Raw genomic sequence first — 22,937 nt, 5'->3', positions numbered from 1 at the left:
GCTAAAATTCCCCTCAAAGCTATCTGGGCCTGGGCTTTTCTTTAGAGAAAGATGTTTAATGACTGATTGGATCTCTTTACTTATGATTTGTTTCTTGTTATCTTCTATTTCTTTCTGAGTCAGTGTAGCTTGCTTGTGCGTCTCCAGGAATTTGTCCATTTCATCTACACTGTCTAGTTTGTTGGCATATAGTTGTTCATAGTATCCTCTTATGATTTCTTTTATTTCTTCAGGCTCTGTGGTAACACACCCTTTCTTATTTCTGATTTTGTTTATTTGCATCCTCTCTCTTTTTTACTTTGCCAGTCTTGTTAATGGACCATCAATTTTATGGATTTTCTCAAAGAACCAACTTTTGGTTTTATTGATTCTTTCTATTTTTTTTTTGTTTTTGTTCTCCCATTCATTTATCTCTGCTTTTTAAAAAAATATTTTTTTAAATATAAAAACAAACACATTTTTAACTTGTGATCATCCCATTCTACATATATAATCAGTAATTCCAATATCATCACATATTTGCATTTTCATCATGATGATCATTTCTTAGAACATTTGCATCAATTCAGAAAAAGAAATAAAGACCACAAAAAAATTCATGCATACCATACCCCTTACCCCTCACTTTCATTGATCACTAGCATTTCAATCTAAATTTATTTTAACATTCGTTCCCCCTATTATTTGTTTTTATTCCATATGTTTTACTCATCTGTTGATACGGTAGATAAAAGGAGCATCAGACACAAGATTTTCACAATCACACAGTCACATTGTGAAAGTGATATCATTATACAATCATCTTCAGGAAACATGGCTACTGGAACACAGCTCTACATTTTCAGGCAGTTCCCTCCAGCCTCTCCATTACATCTTAACTAACAAGGTGATATCTATTTATTGCATAAAAATAACCTTCAGGATAACCTCTCAACTCTGTTTGGAATCTCTTAGTCATTGACTTTATTTTGTCTCCTTTTGCTCTTCCCCCTTTTGGTCGAGAAGTTTTTCTCAATCTCTGATGATGCTGAGTCTCAGTTCATTCAAGGTTTTTTCTCAATCCCTTGATACTGAGTCTCAGCTCATTCTAGGATTTCTGTCCCATGTTGCCAGGAAGGTCCACATCCCTGGGAGTCATGTCCCATGTAGACAAGGGGAGAGCAATGAGTTTGCTTGTTGTGTTGGCTAGAGAGAGAGGCCATATCTGAGCAACAAAAGAGGTTTTCTTGGGGGTGACTCTTAGGCTTAATTTTAAATAGGCTTGACCTATCCTTTGTGGGGTAAAGTTTCATATAAACAAACCCCAGGATTGGGGGGTCAGCCTATTGCTTTTTTTGTCCCCACTGCTTGTGAGAATATCAAGAATTCAACATGGGGAATTTGAATTTTCCCTCTTTCTCAGCAGCCCCAAAAGGGACTTTGCAAATACTTTTTTATTCACTGTTCAAATCACTCTGGGATTTATCGAGGCATCTCTCTGAACAAACCAACAAAATTTCATGCTCTACTCAAGGTGCCATGTACTTATGGTGTTTAATTAAGCTGTCTATATAAATTATATTAGGAAATGCATTATTCAAAATAAAAGTTTTGTACCAAATAAACATTTTTTGCTTTAGCCTCACGCATAAGTTAAAATTTTAAAATATTAATTACTATCAATTTCCAACACCCTGTAGTAATGACATTCCTATGTTCTTCCTCATGCAAAAACGTTTTTTTAAATTTGTACATTTAGTCACTATCCTTATACAGTCTAAGCATTCCTAGATTATACCATCTTAGTCTTTATCATCAATCTTTCTTTCTAATTTCATTTGTGCCTCCAGCCCTCCTCCCTCTATTATTCTCACATTCAGCTTTATTCACTGTTTTAACATAATTGTATTACAGTTAGCTAATATTGTGCTATCCATTTCTGAGTTTTTATAATCAGTCCTGTTGCACAATCTGCATCCCTTCAGCTCCAATTACCCAATGTCTTACTCTATTTCTCTCTCTTAATGTTTTCTGTTACCAATGAAATTCTCCAAGTTTATTCAATAATATTCAGTTCATATCAGTGAGACCATACAGTATTTGTCCTTTTGTTTCTGGCTAACCTCACCTAGCATAATGTTCTTAAGGTCCATCCTTGTTATTTCATACTTCATACATCATTCCATCTTATGGCTGCATAATATTCTATCATATCTATACACCACAGATTGTTTAGCCTCTCGTCTGTCGATGGACATTTGGGCCGTTTCCATCTCTTTGCAATTGTAAATAATGCTGTTATAAACATTGGTGTACAAATGTCTGTTTGTGTCCTTGCCCTCTTGTCCTCTCAGTAGATACCTAATGATGGTATTGCCAGGTCATATGGCAATTCTATATTTAGCTTCCTGAGGAACCATCAAACTGTGTTCCACAGTGGGTGTACCATTTGACATTCCCACCAACAATGGATAAGTGTGCCTCTTCCTCCACATCCACTCCAGCACTTGTCATTTTCTGTTTTATTGATAATGTCCATTCTGGTGGGTGTGAGATGATATCTCATTGTGGTTTTGATTTGCATTTCCCTAATAGCCAGGGAAGTTGAGCATCTTTTAGTATGCCTTTTGGCCATTTATATTTCCTCTTCTGAGAAGTGTCTGTTCAAGTCTTTTGCCCATTTTGTAATTGGGTTGTCTGTCTTTTTGTTGTTGAGCCGAATAATCTTTTTATATATTCTGGATACTAGACCTTTATCCGATATATCACTTCCAAATATTGTCTCCCATTGTGTGGCGGCCTTTTTATTTTCTTGACAATGTTCTTTGATGCACTAAAGTGTTTAATTTTGAGGAGTTCCCATTTATTTATTTCTTCCTTCAGAGCTCATGCTTTGGGTGTAAGGTCTAGGAAACTACCTCTTATTATAAGATTTATAAGATATCTCCCTACATTTTCTTCTAACAGTTTTGTGGTCTTAGATCTAATGTTTAGGTCAATTCATTTTGAGTTAATTTTGGTATAGGGTGTGGGATATGGATCCTCCTTCATTATTTTGCATGTGGATATCCAGTTCTCCAAGCACAATTCATTGAAGAGACTGTTCTGTCCCAGGTGAGTTGGCTTGACTGCCTTATCAAAGATCAATTGTCCATTGATGAGAGGGTCTGTATCTGAACACTCTATTCTATTCCATTGGTCAGTGTATCTATCTTTATGCCAGTACCATGCTGTTTTGACCACTGTAGCCTCATAATACAACTTAAAGTCAGGTAGTGTGAGGGCTCTGACTTCATTTTTTTCTCAGGATATTTTTAACTATTCAGGGCACCCTGCCCTTCCAGATAAACTTGGTTATTGGTTTCTCTAGTTCTGAAAAGTAAGTTTTTGGGATTTTAATTGGTATTGCATTGAATCTGTAAATCAATTTAGTTGGAATTGACATTTTAACTATATTTAGTCTTCCAGTCCATGGACATGGTATGTCCTTCCATTTGTTTAGGTCTTCTGTGACCTAAATTAACAATTTCTTGCAGTTTTCTTTGTATAGGCCTTTTGTCTCTTGTTAAATTTATTCCTAAATATTTTATTCTTTTAGTTGCAATTGTAAATGGAATTTTTTCTTGATTTCCCCCTCATATTGTTCACTATTAGTGTATAGAAATGCTATAGATTTTTGAATGTTAATCTTGTAATCTGCCACTTTGCTGTACTCATTTATTAGCTCTAGTAGTTTTGCTGTAGATTTTTCGGGATTTTGACATATAGAATCATATCATCTGCAAACAGTGAGAGTTTTACTTCTTCCTTTGCAATTTTGATGCCTTGTATTTCTTTTTCTTGTCTAATTGCTCTGGCTAGAACTTCCAACACAATGTTGAATAACAGTGGTGATAGTGGACATCCTTGTCTTGTTCCTGATCTTAGATGATGTTAGCTGTGTGTTTTTCATATATTCCCTTTGGAAGTTCCCTTCTATTCCTATCCTTTGAAGTGTTTCTACAGGAAAGGGTGTTGAATTTTGTCAAATGCCTTTTCTGCATCAATCGAGATGATCATGTGGTTTTCTGCTTTGATTTGTTGATATGGTGTATTATATTAATTGATTTTCTTTTGTTGAACCATCCTTGCATATCTGGGATGAATCCTACTTGGTCATGGTGTATAATTCTTTTAATGCACTGCTGGATTCGATTTGCTAGAATTTTGTTGAGGACTTTTGCATCTTTATTTGTTAGAGAGATTGGTCTGTAGCTTTCTTTTTTTGTAATATCTTTGTCTGGCTTTGGTATGACAGTGTTGCTGACTTCTTGGAATGAGTTAGGTAGCTTTCCTTCCTCCTCAAATTTTTTTGAAGAGTTTGAGTAGGATTGGTACTAGTTCTTTCATGAATGTTTCATAGAATTCACATGTGAAGCCATGTGGTCCTGGATTTTTCTTTTTGAGGAGCTACTTAATGATTGATTCAATTTCTTTACTTTTACTTGGCTTGTTGAGGTCGTCTATAACTTCTTGAGTCAATGTTGATTGTTCATGCCTTTCTAGAATTTTGTCCATTTCATCTACGTAGTTGAATTTTTTAGCATAAAGTTGTTCATAGTATCCTCTCATTATTTCCTTTATTTCTGTGGGGTCAGTGGTTGTGTATCCTCTTCTATTTCTGATTTTATTATTTGCATCCTCTCTCTTCTTCTTTTTGTAACCTCACTAAGGGACCATCAATCTTACCAATTTTCTCATAGAACCAACTTCTGGTTTTGTTGATTTTCTCAATTATTTTCATGTTCTCGTTTTCATTTATTTCTGCTTTAGTTTTCATTATTTCTTTCCTTTTGCTTGCTTTGGGGTTAGTTTGCTGTTCTTTCTCCAGTTCTTCCAAGTGGACAGTTAATTCCCAAAATTTTGCTCTTTCTTCTTTTGTGATATAGGCATTTAGGACAATAAATTTCCCTTTTAGCACTGTGAATTCCCATGTGAATGCACACAAGAGGGTGACTTCAGCAGAGGAAGATTTTAATAATAAAGTGGATAAGATGACCCGTTCTATAGATACCAGTCAACCTCTTTCCCCAGCAACTCCTGTTATTGCCCAGTGGGCTCATGAACAAAGTGGTCATGGTGGTAGGGATGGAGGTTATGCATGGGCTCAGCAACATGGATTTCCACTCACCAAGGCTGACCTGGCTACAGCCACTGCTGAGTGCCCAATCTGCCAGTAGCAGAGACCCACACTCAGCCCCTGATATAGCACCATTCCCCTAGGTGACCAGCCAGCTACATGGTGGCAGGTTGATTACATTGGACCACTCCCTTCATGGAAGGGGCAGCGATTTGTTCTAACTGGAATAGACACATACTCTGGATATGGGTTTGCTTTCCCTGCACGCAATGCTTCTGCGAAAACTACTATCCGTGGGCTTACAGAATGCCTTATCCATCGTCATGGTATTCCACATAGCATTACTTCGGATCAAGGAACACACTTCACAGCAAATGAAGTGCGGGAATGGGCACATGCTCATGGAATTCTCTGGTCTTACTATGTTCCCCATCATCCAGAAGCTGCTGGATTGATAGAATGGTGGAATGGCCTTTTGAAAACTCAATTACGGTGCCAACTAGGTGGCAAAAACTTGAAAGGCTGGGGTAATGTTCTCCAGGAAGCTGTGTATGCTCTGAATCAGCGTCCGCTGTATGGTGCTGTTTCTCCCATAGCCAGGATCCATGGGTCCAGGAACCAAGGGGTGGAAATGGATGTGGTGCCACTCACTATTACTCCTAGTGATCCACTGGGAAAATTTTTGCTTCCTGTCCCTGCTACCCTGAGTTTTGCTGGTGTACAGGTTTTAGTTCCAAAATGGGGTGTGCTTCCTCCAGGAGAAACAACAGTGATACCACTGAACTGGAAGTTAAGATTGCCACCTGGCCACTTTGGGCTACTTATGCCTCTGGATCAACATACCAAGAAGGGGATTACATTATTGTCTGGGGTAATTGACCCTGACTATCAGAAGAAAGTAGGACTGCAACTACATAATGGAGGTAAAGAAAAGTTTTCTTGGAATATAGGAGATCCGCTGGGGCGTCTATTAGTACTTCCATGCCCTATGATTAAAATCAATGGAAAACTGCAACAACACAATCCAGGCAGGACCACTAATGGCTCTGAGACTTCAGGAATGAAGGTTTGGGTCACCCCACCAGGCAAAGAACCACGGCCAGCTGAAGTGCTTGCTGAGGGGAAAGGGAACATGGAATGGGTAGTGGAAGAAGGTAGTGATAAATATGAACTTCGACCACGTGATCAGTTACAGAAACGAGGACTGTAATGCTGTTTTGTTTGTGTTATACTATTTAAGTTGTAAGATATCAAGTTTAAGAATGAATGTTGCCCAAGGATTTGCACCCTATTCTGGAGAGATTTAATGTGTTTCCAGTTATATGCAGGACAGTTGAGTATTGTCAGGTAAAAGAAAAAATGTGTGCTTATTTGTTTTCATTTGGAAATTAAGTATGGTCTAAGGTGATATATATATATATATATATATATATATATATATATATATATATATATATATATATATATATATGTGCCAAGTTGACAAGGTGTGGACTGTCATGGTTAGGGACAGGTGTCAACTTGGCCAAGTTGTAGTACCTGTTCATCTGATTGGGCAAGCGCTGGCCTGTCTGTTGCAATGAGGACATTTCATAGGATTAGGTCATGATCACGTCAGCTACACCCACAGCTGATTCCATTTGTAATCAGCCAAAGGGGAGTGTCTTCTGCAATTAGTGATGCTAAATCCAATCATGGGAAGCCTTTTAAGAAGGACTCAGAGGAGACAGATTCCATTCCTGCCTTGGCTGGTGAGACTCTCCTGTGGAGTTCATCTAAGCCATCCATTGGAGTCATCGGCTTCGCAGCCTGCCCTGTGGATTTTGGACTCTGCATTCCTACGGTCATGTGAGACACTTTCATAAATTTTATATTTGCAAGTGTTCCCTGTTGATTCTGTTTCTCTAGAGAACCCTAACTAATACACACTGTCTTTACTGCATCCCATAAGTTTTGATATTGTGTGTTTTCATTTTCACTTGCCTCGAGATATTTACTGATTTCTCTCACAATTTTTTCCTTGGCCCACTGGTTGTTTAAGAGTGTGCTGTTGAGCTTCCACATATTTGTGAATTTTCTGGCACTCTGCCTATTATTGATTTCCAACTTCATTACTTTATGATCTGAGAAAGTGTTTTGTATGATTTCAATCTTTTTATATTTATTGAGACTTGCTTTGTGACCCAGAATATGGTCTATCCTTGAGAATGATCCATGAGCACTTGAGAAAAAGGTGTATACTGCTGCTGTGGTGCATGATGTTCTATACATGTCTGTTAAGTCTAGCTCATTTATTGTATAACTCAAACTCTTTGTTTCTTTATTGATCTTCTGTCTAGATGTTCTGTCCATTGACAAGAGCATGGAATTGAAGTCTCCAACTATTATGGTAGATGTATTTATTTCTCTTTCCAGTGTTTGCCTCATGTATTCTGGAGCATTCTGGCTTGGTCCATAAATATTTATGATTGCTATGTCTTCTTGTTGAATCGTTCCTTTATTAATGCATAATGTCCTTCTTTGTCTCTTTTAACTGTTTTACATTTGAAGTCTAATTTGCTGGATATTAGTATAGCTACTCCTGCTCTTTTCTGATTATTATTTGCATTAAATACCTTTTCCAAATATATTGGGAATATCTTTCACTTTCAATCTATGTTTATCCTTAGGTCTAAGATGCATTTCCCGTAGACAGCTTACAGATGGGTCCTGTTTTTTAATCCATTCTGCCAGTCTATGTCTTTTGATTAGGGAGTTTAATCCATTAATATTTAGTGTTATAACTGTACCAGTAGTGTTTTCCTACTTTCTTCTACCATTTTGCCTCTTGGATTTTATTCATCATATCTAATTTTTCTTCTTTTTACCATTACTGATAGTCTTCATTTCTACACTCTTCTCCACACCTCTCTCTCCTGTCTTTTCATATCTGCCTCTAGTGCTCCCTTTAGTATTTCTTGAAGAGCCGGTCTCTTCATCACAAATTCTCTCAGTGATTTGTTGCCTGGAAATGTTTTAATTTCTTCCTCATTTTTGAAGGACAATTTTGCTGGATATAGAATTCTTGGTTGTAAGTTTTTCTTTTTTAGTAATTTAAATATATCATCCCACTGTCTTTTTGCCTCCATGGTTTCTGCTGAGAAATCTATGCATAGTCTTATTCGGCTTCCCTTGTATGTGATGGATTGCTCTTCTCTTGCTGCTTTCAAGATTCTTTTCCTCCTTGACATTTGACATTCTGATAAGTAAATGTCCTGGAGTAAATCTATTTGAATCTATTCTCTTTGGGGTATGCTGCATTTCTTGGAACTGCAATTTTAAGTCTTTCAGAAGAGTTGGGAAATTTTCAGTAATAATTTCCTCCATTAATTTTTCTCCTCTTTTTCTCTTCTCTTCTCCTTCTGGGACACCCACAACACATATATTCATGTGCTTCATGTTGTCATTCAATTCCTTGTGTCCCTACTCATATTTCCCATTCTTTTCCCCACATTTTCTTTTGCTTGTTGAATTTCAGATGTTCCACCCTCCAGTGCACTAATCCTATCTTCTGCCTCTTGAAATCTGACATTGTAGTTTTCCATTGTTTTTTTTTTCATGTCTTCTACTGTGCCTTTCATTCCCATATGTTCTGTGATTTGTCTTTTTATTCTTTCAATTTCTTCTTTTTGTTCATTCCTTTCCTTCTTTATATCCTCCCTCAACTCACTACTTTGATTTTTGAGGAGGTTTTCCAAATTTTTTTGGACATTCTGAATTAATTGTTTCAACTCCTGCATCTCATTTGAATGGTTTGTTCCTTTAACTGGGCCTTATCTTCAATTTTCCTAGTGTGATTCATTATTTTTTGCTGGTGTCTAGGCATTTCATTACCTTAATTAGTTTATTCTGGAGACTGTTTTCACTTCTTTTACCTACGATTTTCTTGCTGGATGACTTTGTTGTCCATATGTTCTTTGACATTCAGTTCAGCTTATTCTGGACCACTAGCTTAGTTTTGTTTAACAGAGCAGAATTTTTCAGTTCTTGTTTTCCTGTTTCTTACACTGCCTTCAAGGTGCCTTTCCCCCACCCCCAACACACACACTTAGGAGGGTCTACTTAGGGATTCTAGAACCCAGCCAGATTTTTCCAAGTCCAAACTGGCCTCCTATGTTGAGGAAAAGTCACTTGCATCAGTTTTCCCTGAGGGTGAGACCCAGCAGGTTGAAAATCTTTCCTGTGAAGTCTCTGGATTCTGTGTTTTCCCTATCCTGCCTAGAATGTGGTGCTTGCCTGCCTGTGGGTCCCACTTGTATAAGGTGATGTGGTACCATTACCTTCAGTAGACTCTCCCTGCTGGGGGTGTGGTGGAGACAGAGGAGAGGTTGTAGACTGGCTTTAATTGCTTCAAATTTCCAAACCCTGGGGTCTGAATTCCTTGAGGGAGGGAACCCACCAGACCTGGGCCCCACCCCTCTCCTTGGGAAGGTGCAGGCTCCAGACAAGCTCTCCAACAAGCTTTTTTCTGCCTATGCCTTAGGCACTTGTAGCCTGAGAAGCCTTGCAGCTATATCTAAAGGCAGCCCAGCCTTTGTTGAAACACACAAAAAGAGAAAAAAGAAAGAGAAAGATCCTTCTCACAGTAGGACCCCTGTTCCTCAGGTTTGCCAATCAACAGCATAAGTTGGTATGTTGCTTTGTGTACCTTCAGATTCTAGGTGCCACCTCCTTTCCTTCAGAGCCCAGACCCTTTCAAGTATTATGTGCTATCTGATACAAAATACCTCTGTTTCTTCTTTTCTTTTTCCATCAGACCTGTCTCCTCAGTGCCAGGGCAAAAATCAGCAACCTCCACTTGGACCAGGTTCAGCTGAGCTGGGAGCCTATTTTTAGGAGTCAGAATTTGTGAATTAATTCCACAATTGAACCTTAGTTGCACTCACCCCTTGCTGCTGGTAAAATCCATTTCCTTTCCCCTCTGGAAAGCAGCCTGTAGGGGAGGGTCACTGGCTGTCATGGCTTGGGGAACTCACAGTTCTGGGGGGGTGGGTCTCACAGCCAGTCCAGCTGGTCCAGACTGGGGCATGCTGTGTGTCTGGTCATTGATGTGGCCCTAGGAGTTGTTCTGTATTGTTCCTGGCTATTTAGCAGCTGTTCTGGAGGACAAACTAAATCCCACACCTCGCTAAGCCACCATCTTGACACTCTCTCTCTGATCCCTTTTTTTTTTTTTTAACCTACATTTAGCTCTTCTTTAACCTTTCTTATGTTTCTCGGGGGTTAGTTTCCTGTTATTTCTCAACTTCCTCAAGGCTTGCTGCTAAGTCCTCAATTTTTGCTCTTTCTTGTTTTTTAATATAGGCATTTAAGGCAATAAATTTCCCTCTCAGCACAGATTTGCTGTGCCCCATAAGTTCTGATAAGTTGTATTCTCACTTTCATTCATCTCCAGATAGCTACTGATTTCTCTAGCAATTTCTTCTTTGACCAAATGGTTGTTTAAGAGTGTGCTATTTAATCTCCATATATTTGTGAATGTTCTTATTTTTTTGTTGGTTGTTGAGATCCAGCTTCATCCCATTGTGATCAGAGAAAGTGCTTTGAATAATTTAAATGTTTTTAAATTTATAAAGACCTGTTTTGTCCTTCAGCATTTGATCTTTCTTGGAGAATGCCCCATGAGTTCTAGAGAAGAATGTTTAACCTTGTCCTTTGGGGTGCAATGACTAAAATATGTTACTTAGGTCTAATTTATTTATTAAGTTATTTAACTTCTCTATTTCTTTTCTGATCTTCTATCTGGTTATTCTATCTATAGAGGAGGGTGGCATATTGAAGTCTCCTACTATTATTGTTGAAACATCTATTGCTTCTTTCAGTTTTATCAATGTCTGTCTCTTGTACTTTGGAGCTCTTCGATTGGGAGCACAAACATTTATCATTGTTATATCTTCTTTGTGAATTGATTCTTTAATTAATGTACAGTGTCTGTGCTGGTTTGAATCTATGGTGGACCCCAGAAAAGCCATGTCCTTTAATTCTCATTCAATTTTTCTGTGTGGGAGCATTTTGATTGTTCCCATGGAGATGTGACCCACCCAATTGTGGGTGGTAACTATTGATTAGATGATTTCCATGGAGGTGGGTCTCCACCCACTGAAGATGGATTTGTTTGCTGGAATCCTTTGAAAGAGGAAACATTTGGAGAGAGTTCCTTTTGGTAGAGCCACAAGAAAGCCAGTAGATACCTCCATATTTGCTATGTGCCCCTTCAGCTAAGAGAGAAATGTCTTCTTGAACCAAGGTATCTTTCCCAAAATGCCTTAAATTGGACATTTCTATAGACTTGGTTTAATTGTGACATTTTCTTGGCCTTAGAACTGTAAACTAGTAACTTACTAAGTTCCCCTTTTTAAAAATCATTCTGCTTCTGGTATATTGCATTCTGGCAGCTAGCAAACTAGAACAATGTCCTTCTTTGTCTCTTATGTTTTTACATTTAAAGGTCTATTTTGTTTGATATTAGTATAGCTCCTCCTCCTTTTTTTTTTTGTTAAAGCATTTTTTTTATTAATTAAAAAAAGAATTAACAAAACAATTAGAAATCATTCCAATCTACATGTACAATCAGTAATTCTTAATAACATCACATAGTTGCATATTCATCATTTCTTAGTACATTTGCATCGATTTAGAAAAAGAAATAAAAAGACAACAGAATAAGAATTAAAACAATAATAGAAAGAAAAAAAAACAAAGACAAAAACAAAAAACCTATACCTCACATGCAGCTTCATTCAGTGTTTTAACATAATTGCATTACAATTGGGTAGTATTGTGCTGTCCATTTCTGAGTTTTTATATCCAGTCCCGTTGTACAGTCTGTATCCCTTCAGCTCCAATTATCCCTTCTCTTTTTTTTTTTTTAATTAACGGAAAAAAAAGAAATTAACCCAACATTCAGAGATCATACCATCCTACATATGCAATCATTAATTCTTAACATCATCACATAGATGCATGATCATCATTTCTTAGTACATATGCATTGGTTTAGAAGAACTAGCAACATAACCGAAAAAGATATAGAATGTTAATATAGAGAAAAAAATAAAAGTAATAATAGTAAAATCAAAACAAAACAAAACAAAACAAAACAAAAACCTATAGCTCAGATGCAGCTTCATTCAGTGTTTTAACATGATTACTTTACAATTAGGTATTATTGTGCTGTCCATTTTTGAGTTTTTGTATCTAGTCCTGTTACACCGTCTGTATCCCTTCAACTCCAATTGGCCATTATCTTACCCTGTTTCTACCTCCTGCTGGACTCTGTTATCAAGGACATATTCCAAATTTATTCTCGAATGTCTGTTCACATCAGTGGGACAATACAGTATTTGTCCTTTAGTTTTTGGCTAGACTCACTCAGCATAATGTTCTCTAGGTCCATCCATGTGATTACATGCTTCATAAGTTTATCCTGTCTTAAAGCTGCATAGTATTCCATCGTATGTATATACCACAGTTTGTTTAGCCACTCTTCTGTTGATGGAGATTTCGGCTGTTTCCATCTCTTTGCAATTGTAAATAACGCTGCTATAAACATTGGTGTGCAAATGTCCGTTTGTGTCTTTGCCCTTAAGTCCTTTGAGTAGATACCTAGCAATGGTATTGCTGGGTCGTATGGCAATTCTATATTCAGCTTTTTGAGGAACCGCCAAACTGCCTTCCACAGTGGTTGCACCCTTTGACATTCCCACCAACAGTGGATAAGTGTGCCTCTTTCTCCGCATCCTCTCCAGCACTTGTCATTTTCTGTTTTGTTGATAATGGCCATTCTGGTGGGTGTGAGATGATATCTCATTGTGGTTTTGATTTGCATTTCTCTAATGGCCAGGGACATTGAGCATCTCTTCATGTGCCTTTTGGCCATTTGTATTTCCTCTTCTGATAGGTGTCTGTTCAAGTCTTTTTCCCATTTTGTAATTGGGTTGGCTGTCTTTTTGTTGTTGAGATGAACAATCTCTTTATAAATTCTGGATACTAGACCTTTATCTGATATATCATTTCCAAATATTGTCTCCCATTGTGAAGGCTGTCTTTCTACTTTCTTGATGAAGTTCTTTGATGCACAAAAGTGTTTAATTTTGAGGAGCTCCCATTTATTTATTTCCTTCTTCAGTGCTCTTGCTTTAGGTTTAAGGTCCATAAAACCTCCTCCAGTTGTAAGATCCATAAGATATCTCCCAACATTTTCCTCTATCTGTTTTATGGTCTTAGACCTAATGTTTAGATCTTTGATCCATTTTGAGTTAACTTTTGTATAGGGTGTGAGATACGGGTCTTCTTTCATTCTTTTGCATATGGATATCCAGTTCTCTAGGCACCATTTATTGAAGAGACTGCTCTGTCCCAGGTGAGTTGGCTTGACTGCCTTATCAAAGATCAAATGTCCATAGATGAGAGGGTCTATATCTGAACACTCTATTCGATTCCATTGGTCGATATATCTATCTTCATGCCAATACCATGCTGTTTTGACCACTGTGGCTTCATAATATGCCTTAAAGTCAGGCAGCGCGAGACCTCCAGCTTCGTTTTTTTTCCTCAAGATGTTTTTAGCAATTCGGGGCACCCTGCCCTTCCAGATAAACTTGCTTATTGGTTTTTCTATTTCTGAAAAATAAGTTGTTGGGATTTTGATTGGTATTGCATTGAATCTGTAAATCAATTTAGGTAGGATTGACATCTTAACTATATTTAGTCTTCCAATCCATGAACACGGTATGCCCTTCCACCTATTTAGGTCTTCTGTGATTTCTTTTAGCAGTTTTTTGTAGTTTTCTTTATATAGGTTTTTTGTCTCTTTAGTTAAATTTATTCCTAGGTATTTTATTCTTTTAGTTGCAATTGTAAATGGGATTCGTTTCTTGATTTCCCCCTCAGCTTGTTCATTACTAGTGTATAGAAATGCTACAGATTTTTGAATGTTGATCTTGTAACCTGCTATTTGCTGTACTCATTTATTAGCTCTAGTAGTTTTGTTGTGGATTTTTCCGGGTTTTTGATGTATAGTATCATATCGTCTGCAAACAGTGATAGTTTTACTTCTTCCTTTCCAATTTTGATGCCTTGTATTTCTTTTTCTTGTCTAATTGCTCTGGCTAGAACCTCCAACACAATGTTGAATAATAGTGGTGATAGTGGACATCCTTGTCTTGTTCCTGATCTTAGGGGGAAAGTTTTCAATTTTTCCCCACTGAGGGTGATATTAGCTGTGGGTTTTTCATATATTCCCTCTATCATTTTAAGGACGTTCCCTTGTATTCCTATCTTTTGAAGTGTTTTCAACAGGAAAGGATGTTGAATCTTGTCAAATGCCTTCTCTGCATCAATTGAGATGATCATGTGATTTTTCTGCTTTGATTTGTTGATATGGTGTATTACATTAATTGATTTTCTTATGTTGAACCATCCTTGCATACCTGGGATGAATCCTACTTGGTCATGATGTATAATTATTTTAATGTGTTGTTGGATACGATTTGCTAGAATTTTATTGAGGATTTTTGCATCTGTATTCATTAGAGAGATTGGTCCCGTAGTTTTCTTTTTTTGTAATATCTTTGCCTGGTTTTGGTATGAGGGTGATGTTGGCTTCATAGAATGAATTAGGCAGTTTTCCCTCCACTTCAATTTTTTTGAAGAGTTTGAGGAGAATTGGTACTAATTCTTTCTGGAACGTTTGGTAGAATTCACATGTGAATCCATCTGGTCCTGGAGTTTTCTTTTTAGGAAGCTTTTGAATGACTAATTCAATTTCTTTACTTGTGATTGGTTTGTTGAGGTCATCTATGTCTTCTTGAGTCAAAGTTGGTTGTTCATGTCTTTCCAGGAACCCGTCCATTTCATCTAAATTGTTGTATTTATTAGCATAAAGTTGTTCATAGTATCCTGTTATTACCTCCTTTATTTCTGTGAGGTCAGTATTTATGTCTCCTCTTCCATTTCTGATCTTATTTATTTGCATCCTCTCTCTTCTTCTTTTTGTCAATCTTGATAGGGGCCCATCAATCTTATTGATTTTCTCATAGAACCAACTTCTGGTCTTATTGATTTTCTCTACTGTTTTCATATTTTCAATTTCATTTATTTCTGCTCTGATCTTTGTTATTTCTTTCCTTTTGCTTGCTTTGGGATTAGTTTGCTGTTCTTTCTCCAGTTCTTCCAATTGAACAGTTAATTCCTGAATTTTTGCCTTTTCTTCTTTTCTGATATAGGCATTTAGGGCAATAAATTTCCCTCTTAGCACTGCCTTTGCTGCATCCCATAAGTTTTGATATGTTGTGTTTTCATTTTCATTTGCCTCAAGGTATTTACTAATTTCTCTTGCAATTTCTTCTTTGAACCACTTGTTGTTTAAGAGTGTGTTGTTGAGCCTCCAGGTATTTGTGAATTTTCTGGCATTCTGCCTATTATTGATTTCCAACTTCATTCCTTTATGATCCGAGAAAGTGTTGTGTATGATTTCAATCTTTTTAAATTTGTTAAGACTTGCTTTGTGACCCAGCATATGGTCTATCTTTGAGAATGATCCATGAGCACTTGAGAAAAAGGTGTATCCTGCTGTTGTGGGATGTAATGTCCTATAAATGTCTGTTAAGTCTAGCTTCTTTATAGTAATATTCAGATTCTCTATTTCTTTATTGATCCTCTGTCTAGATGTTCTGTCCATTGATGAGAGTGGGGAATTGAAGTCTCCAACTATTATGGTATTTGTGTCTATTTCCCTTTTCAGTGTTTGCGGTGTATTCCTCACGTATTTTGGGGCATTCTGGTTCGGTGCATAAATATTTATGATTGTTATGTCTTCTTGTTTAATTGTTCTTTTTATTAGTATATAGTGTCCTTCTTTGTCTCTTTTAACTGTTTTACATTTGAAGTCTAACTTGTTGGATATTAGTATAGCCACACCTGCTAGTTTCTGGTTGTTATTTGCATGAAATATCTTTTCCCAACCTTTCACTTTCAACCTATGTTTATCTTTGGGTCTAAGATGTGTTTCCTGTAGACAGCATATAGAAGGATCCTGTTTTTTAATCCATTCTGCCAATCTATGTTTTTTGATTGGGGAATTCAGACCATTAACATTTAGTGTTATTACTGTTTGGATAATATTTTCCTCTGCCATTTTGCCTTTTGTATTATATATATCATATCTGACTTTCCTTCTTTCTACACTCTTCTCCATACCTCTCTCTTCTGTCTTTTCGGTTCTGACTCTAGTGCTCCCTTTAGTATTTCTTGCAGAGCTGGTCTCTTGGTCACAAACTCTCTCAGTGACTTTTTGTCTGAGAATGTTTTAATTTCTCCCTCATTTTTGAAAGACAATTTTGCTGGATATAGGAGTCTTGGTTGGCAGTTTTTCTCTTTTAGTAATTTAAATATATCATCCCACTGTCTTCTAGCCTCCATGGTTTCTGCTGAGAAATCTACACATAGTCTTATTGGGTTTCCCTTGTATGTGATGGATTGTTTTTCTCTTGCTGCTTTCAAGATCCTCTCTTTCTCTTTGACCTCTGACATTCTAACTAGTAAGTGTCTTGGAGAACGCCTATTTGGGTCTAATCTCTTTGGGGTGCGCTGCACTTCTTGGATCTGTAATTTTAGGTCTTTCATAAGAGTTGGGAAATTTTCAGTGAAAATTTCTTCCATTAGTTTTTCTCCTCCTTTTCCCTTCTCTTCTCCTTCTGGGACACCCACAACACGTATATTTGTGCGGTTCATATTGTCCTTGAGTTCCCTGATACCCTGTTCAAATTTTTCCATTCTTTTCCCGATAGTTTCTGTTTGTTTTTGGAATTCAGATGTTCCATCCTCCAAATCACTAATTCTATCTTCTGTCTCTTTGAGTCTATCATTGTAGGTATCCATTGTTTTTTCTATCTTTTCTACTTTGTCCTTCACTTCCATAAGTTCTGTGATTTGTTTTTTCAGTTTTTCTATTTCTTCTTTATGTTCAGCCCATGTCTTCTTCATGTCCTCCCTCAATTTATCGATTTCGTTTTTGAAGAGGTTTTCCATTTCTGTTCGTATAGTTAGCATTAGTTTTCTCAGCTCCTGTATCTCATTTGAAGTATTGGTTTGTTCCTTTGACTGGGCCATATTTTCAATTATTTGAGCGTGATCCGTTATCTTCTGTTGGCGTCTGCGCATTTAGACAGATTTCCCTGGGTATTGGATCCAAAAGTTTGGAAGATTTTCCTGTGAAATCTCTGGGTTCTGTTTTTCTTATTCTGCCCAGTAGGTGGCGCTCGTGGCACACGTTTGTCTGCGGGTCCCACCAGTAAAAGGTGCTGTGGGACCTTAAACTTTGGAAAACTCTCGCCGTCCAGGGGGTTCGCTAGCCGAAGCGGCTTGAGCCGGCCTGGGGTCTGAACGCAGGGAGGGTTGCTGGTCGCCGCAGCCTGGGAAAGAGCCCGTCCAAGTTTCCTAGTCGGCCCTGGGCGACAAGCGTGGTGGGAGGGCGCCAGCGGCAGCGGCCCGCCCGAGAGAGTGCACGTTCCCCGGGAGTCACGGGTTTGGAAGGGGCCTCCCCCACCCGTCACCGTTCTCCGCGGCCTGGGGATTTCCGATCCAGTTCTCTCAGTTGGTCCGGGGGGCTGCGCATGGTGTGGGCGCCAGCCGCCTTGGTTTCAGGGGACCGCCTCTCCAATTCTCCCAGCCGTCCCGGGAAGGGGGAAGGAAGTAACTCCGGCCGCTTCCCGCCCCGACCAGTGAGGCCCACGCGCCTCGGCGATCTCACCCAAGCTGCTTCTCTCAGCCAGCCAGCCGTTCCAGGATGGGGTACGCTGTCTTTTTTATCTCTGTTGTGGCTTTGGGCGCTTTCTGTATCGTTTCTACTCCCCTAGTAGCTGTCCTGGAGAAGAAACTAAGATCCGCGCGTCTTACTAAGCTGCCATCTTCCAGGAAGTCCTCCTCCTTTCTTTTTATTACCACTTGTGTGGAAAATCATTTTACATCTTTTCACTTTCAATCTATTTGTATCCTTGTGTCTAAGATGAATCTCTTGTAAGGAGCATATAGCTAGATTGTTTCTTAATCTATTCTGCCAATCTGTATCTTTTAATTGGTAAGTTTTTTCTGTGAACATTCAGTTATTACTGAAAAGGCATTTCTTGGTTCCACCGTCTTATCTTTTTTATTTTATTTGTCATATATATATATATATATATATATATATATATATATATATATATTGTTTCCCTGTTTCTCTTTGTATTCTTTAAATTACTTTAGTGGTAGCCTTCAATTCTGTGCCCTCATCCAGACCTCCCTCTCTTGTCTTTTTTTTTTTTTTTTTTTTTTCAGTTGGCAGAACTACTTTTAGTATTTTCTGTAGAGCTGGTCTCTTGTTGACAAATTTTTTCAGGACTTCTTCGTCTATGAAAACTTCAATCTCTCCCTCAATTTTGAAGGACACTTTGGCTGGTAAGAGAATTTTTGGCTGTTAGTTTTTCTCTTTCAGGATCTTGAATATATAATACCCATCTTCTCACCTCTAAGGTTCTAGTTGAGTAGTCTTAAATCTCTTATTTGGTTTCCCTTGTATATAGTAGATTGTTTTTCTCTTGCTATTTTCAGGATTTTCTGCTTCTCTTCAATATTTGGCAGACTGATCAGTATGCACCTTGGGGAAGGCCTATTTGGATTTATTCTGTTTGAAGTTCATTCGGCTTCTTTGACTTGTATATTTATGTCCTTTATGAGGGTTGGGAAGTTTTCCCCCATTACATTCTTACATCCTCAACTATTCTTCCTAGCCCTTTACTCCTCTCTTCTTCTTCTAGGACACCAATAGCTCTTATACTGTTGTGCTTTGTTTTGTCTATCATTTCCTTGGGTTTCAATTCAAATTTTTTCCATCTTTTTTGCCTTTTGCAGTTTCTTTGTCTTCAAAGTCAATTATCTTGCCCTCTATATCACTTATTCTTTTTTCTGTCTCCTCAAATCTGGTTTTGTGTGCCTCTAGTATGTTTCTTTTTTGGTCAACAGAGTCTATAATCTCTGTGATTTTGCTATTTTTTATTTATTCTTTCAAATTCTTCTTCATGCTTTTCTATTATCCTCTTGATCTCATTTATATCATTTGTTATCCCACTTATTTTATTAAGTAGAGTTGTATGAATATCTTTGATTAGTTGTTCAGATGTCTGTGTCTCCTCTGGTGTTTTACTTTGGTCTATAGGCAGGGCTATATCTGTCTGCATTGTGATATGCTTAGTGATCTACTACTTTCTTCATGGCATGTAAATATCCTGATTGATTTACTTAGGGAGTTGATTTCTTTCGGTAGTCTAAGGCCTTGATTTGTGGGATGGTTGTACAGCAAGGAGCAGGGTACAGGGTGCAGCACTCAGTACAATGATTTGTTTCAGGGCAGGTATAGGTATAAGCACAGGTTGGGGATGTAATGCTGACGCTTGTGAATGTGGGTGTCCAGCAGTCAGGGAGGATGCAACTCTATGGGTGCACCAGTCTGGGTGGTGTAACTCTGGTGTGCATTAGTCTAAGGTGCAGGGCCCTTTCTGCACATGCGTAGAGCTGTGGCAGCAGGTCAGTGTTATGCCTTTGTGGATTAAGGGCTGTATGACACTATGTGCAGGGTGGCAAGGGTAGCCTACATATGGAGGTTAGTGCCTACAGCCTTTGTGTGCTGGCAACAGACTGGAAGGAACAGGGAGGGGGAAGTAGTGCTCAGGAGGGGTATAGGAGAAGTGGGTTGGGCTGCACTTGGGGTGGGGGTATGGAGCAGGTATGTGCACTGGAGGCTGGAGGGGTGAGGGTACCTGGAACACAGGGAATGTGAGCACATGACAGGTTCATGTGTGTGGGGTGTGGGGTGTGGGGTGTGGGGTAAGTCGCCAGTCAAAGGGCTGTGCTGGTGAGGGTAGCACACACAAGTAATATGGTCTGGCTTACTTTCTCGTCCTGCACTCCCATCTGTGCACTCCTGCAGGCTCTGTGGCTTCATTCCTCTGCACCAGGCTCCAGTTTTTTGCCTCTCAGTTCCTTTGCCTCTGCCATCAGGGTTGCCCCATGTGGTGCAGAAGGCTCTCCCAGGTCAGCCATACTCCCCAATCACCACCTCAATCACCCTCTTTTCCCTTCTCTAACTTTTCTGTGAAGCAGGGCTAATCTCACACTACTTTAGTCAACCATCTTCCTGGAAGTGCTTATGTCTAACTTTTGAAGTGTTTTTATCAAGGATGTATGTCAGATTTTGTCAGATGCCTTTTACTGTGTCGATGATTATGGTTTTCCCCTTTCATTTGTTAGAGTGGTATATTACATTAAGTGATTTCTTGTGTAAACCATCCTTGCATAACTGGGATAAAATACACTTGGTCATGGTGTGTAATTATCTTTTGCTGTTGGGTTCAATTCTCAAGTATTTTGCTAAGATTTTTTGCATCTATAGACATAAGAGAAACTTCTGTAATTTTCTTTTTTTCTTGTGGTGTCTCTATCTGGATTTGATATTAGGGTGATGTTGGCTTCATAGAATGAGTTAGGCAATCTTTACTCTTCTTAAATTTTTGGAAGAGTTTGAACATGATAGGTATTAATTCTTCTTGGAAAGTTTGGTAGAATTCCTCTGTGTAGTTGTATGGTCCTGCTTTTTCTTTGTTGGGAAGCATTTGATGACTGATTCAATCCCTTTATTTGTAATTCATTTGCTGAAATCTTCTATTTCTTCTAAAATCATGTATTTTTTTGTTTGTTTCTAGGAACTTGTCCATTTCATCTAAGTTGTCTAATCTGTTGGCTTTTGGTTGTTCATATATTCTCATAATCCTTTTTATTTCTGTGGAGTTAGTAGTAAAGTTCCCCCCTCCATTTCTGATTTTATATATTTGCATCTTTTCTCTCTTTCTCTTTGTCAGTCTAGCTAAGGGTTTCTCAATTTTATCAATCTTTTCAAAAACCTACATTTGGTTTTCTTAATTGTCTGTAATGTTTCTCTTTTTATTATGAATTTCATTTATGGCTGCTACAATCTTTATACTTTCCTTTCTTTCTGCTTGCTTTGGTATTAGTCTTCTATTCTTTTTCTATTTACTCTAGGGGTTCAGGTAGGTCTTTGATTTTGTTCTTCATTTTTCTTTTTTTTTTTTTTTCTTTTGTATGCTGTATGCTTCAATTTTTTTTTTTTTTCAGTGTGGGTATCTCATTATTGCAGCATTGTTTTTGTTTGTTTCATTGATTGTTTTGCTTATTTGCTTGTTTTTTGGGGAAGTACCTGGACCAGGAATTGAACCTTAGTCTCCCACATGGCAGATGAGAATTCTGCCACTGAACTACCTTGCACCTCCTTTCATTGTTTTTTAATGTAGGCATTTAGGGCTATAAATTTCCCACTCAGCACTGCCTTTTCTGAATCTCATAAATTCTGATATGTTGTGTTCTCCTTTTAATTCATTTCTAGATATTTACTTAAATTTCTTGCAATTTCCTCTTTGACCACTGATTGTTTTAGATTGTGTTGTTTAGGCATCATAAATTTGTGAATTTTCCAGTTTTCTGCATATTTATTTCTAGCTTCATCCCAATATAGTCAGAGAACATGTTATATAATTTCAATCTTTTTAAATTTCTGGAGATTTTTTTTTTTTGACCCAACATGTAGCCTATCCTGGGGAATGATCCATGAGCACGTGAGAAGATGTATTGTCTGCAGTTTTGTGTTGCAATGTTCTGTATTCATCTGTTACATCTAGTTGATTTCTCATATTTCTCAAATTCTCTCTTCCCTTTTTGATTTTCTGTCTAAGTGTTCTATCTACTGATAATAGTGGTGCATTGAGGTCTCCAAGTGTTATCATTGAGACATCTGTTTTTCCCTTTAGTTTGGCAGTGTCTGCCTAATGTATTTTTGGTCACTCGGTCAGGTGTGTAAATATTTGATTATTTTCCTCTTGATGGATTACCCTTTTTATTAAAATGTAGTGTCTTTAAAATAGTTTTTCATTTAAAGTCTACTTTGTCTAACATCAGTATAGCAACCTCAGTTTTTATTGGTTTCTGTTGGCATGGAATATCTTTTTTCTACTTTTACCATTCAATCTATTTGTTTCCTCAGGTTTAAGGTGAGTCTCTTACAGGCAGCCAAAAAATGGAACATATTATTTATATTTTCTGCCAATCTGTGTCTTTTCATTGGGAACTTGATATATTAATTTTTGATAATATCACTGCATAGGCAATATATACTTCTACCATTTTATCATTTGGTTTTTATATCTCATGTCTTATTTTCATCTTTTTAACTCTTTCACTTCTATTACTTCATTTTTCTGCTCTCCTCTACACCTCTTTTTTTGTATTTTCTCTTCAACCTTCAGAAGTCCCTTTAGCATTTCCTGTAGGACATTTCTCTTATTGACGAAGTCTCTCAGTTTCTGTTTATCTGTGACTATTTTAAACTTTTCCCCATTTTTTAAAGACTGTTTTTCTGGATAAAAACCTCTTGGCTGGCATTTTTCTCTTTCAGTACCTTAAATATATCATACACCATTTATATTTTCATCATTGTTTCTGATGAAAAATCAGGAATTATTCCTATTTGGTTTCCATTTATGTGGTGAATCACTTTTTTCTTGCTGTTTTCAAGATTCTCTCTTTACTTTCAGTATTTGACATTCTGATTAGCGTGTGTCTCATAGTAGGTCTATTAGCATTATTATATTTGGAGTGTATTGTTCTTCTTGCCCATGCATATGTATGTCCTTTGTAAGAGCTAGAAAATTTTCAGCCATTATTTCTTCAAATATTCTTTCTGTCCCTTTTCCAT

The sequence above is a fragment of the Tamandua tetradactyla genome, chromosome 19 (assembly GCF_023851605.1).
Source record: "Tamandua tetradactyla isolate mTamTet1 chromosome 19, mTamTet1.pri, whole genome shotgun sequence".
NCBI lineage: Eukaryota > Metazoa > Chordata > Mammalia > Pilosa > Myrmecophagidae > Tamandua > Tamandua tetradactyla.
Note: the sequence above shows the minus strand (reverse complement) of the source record.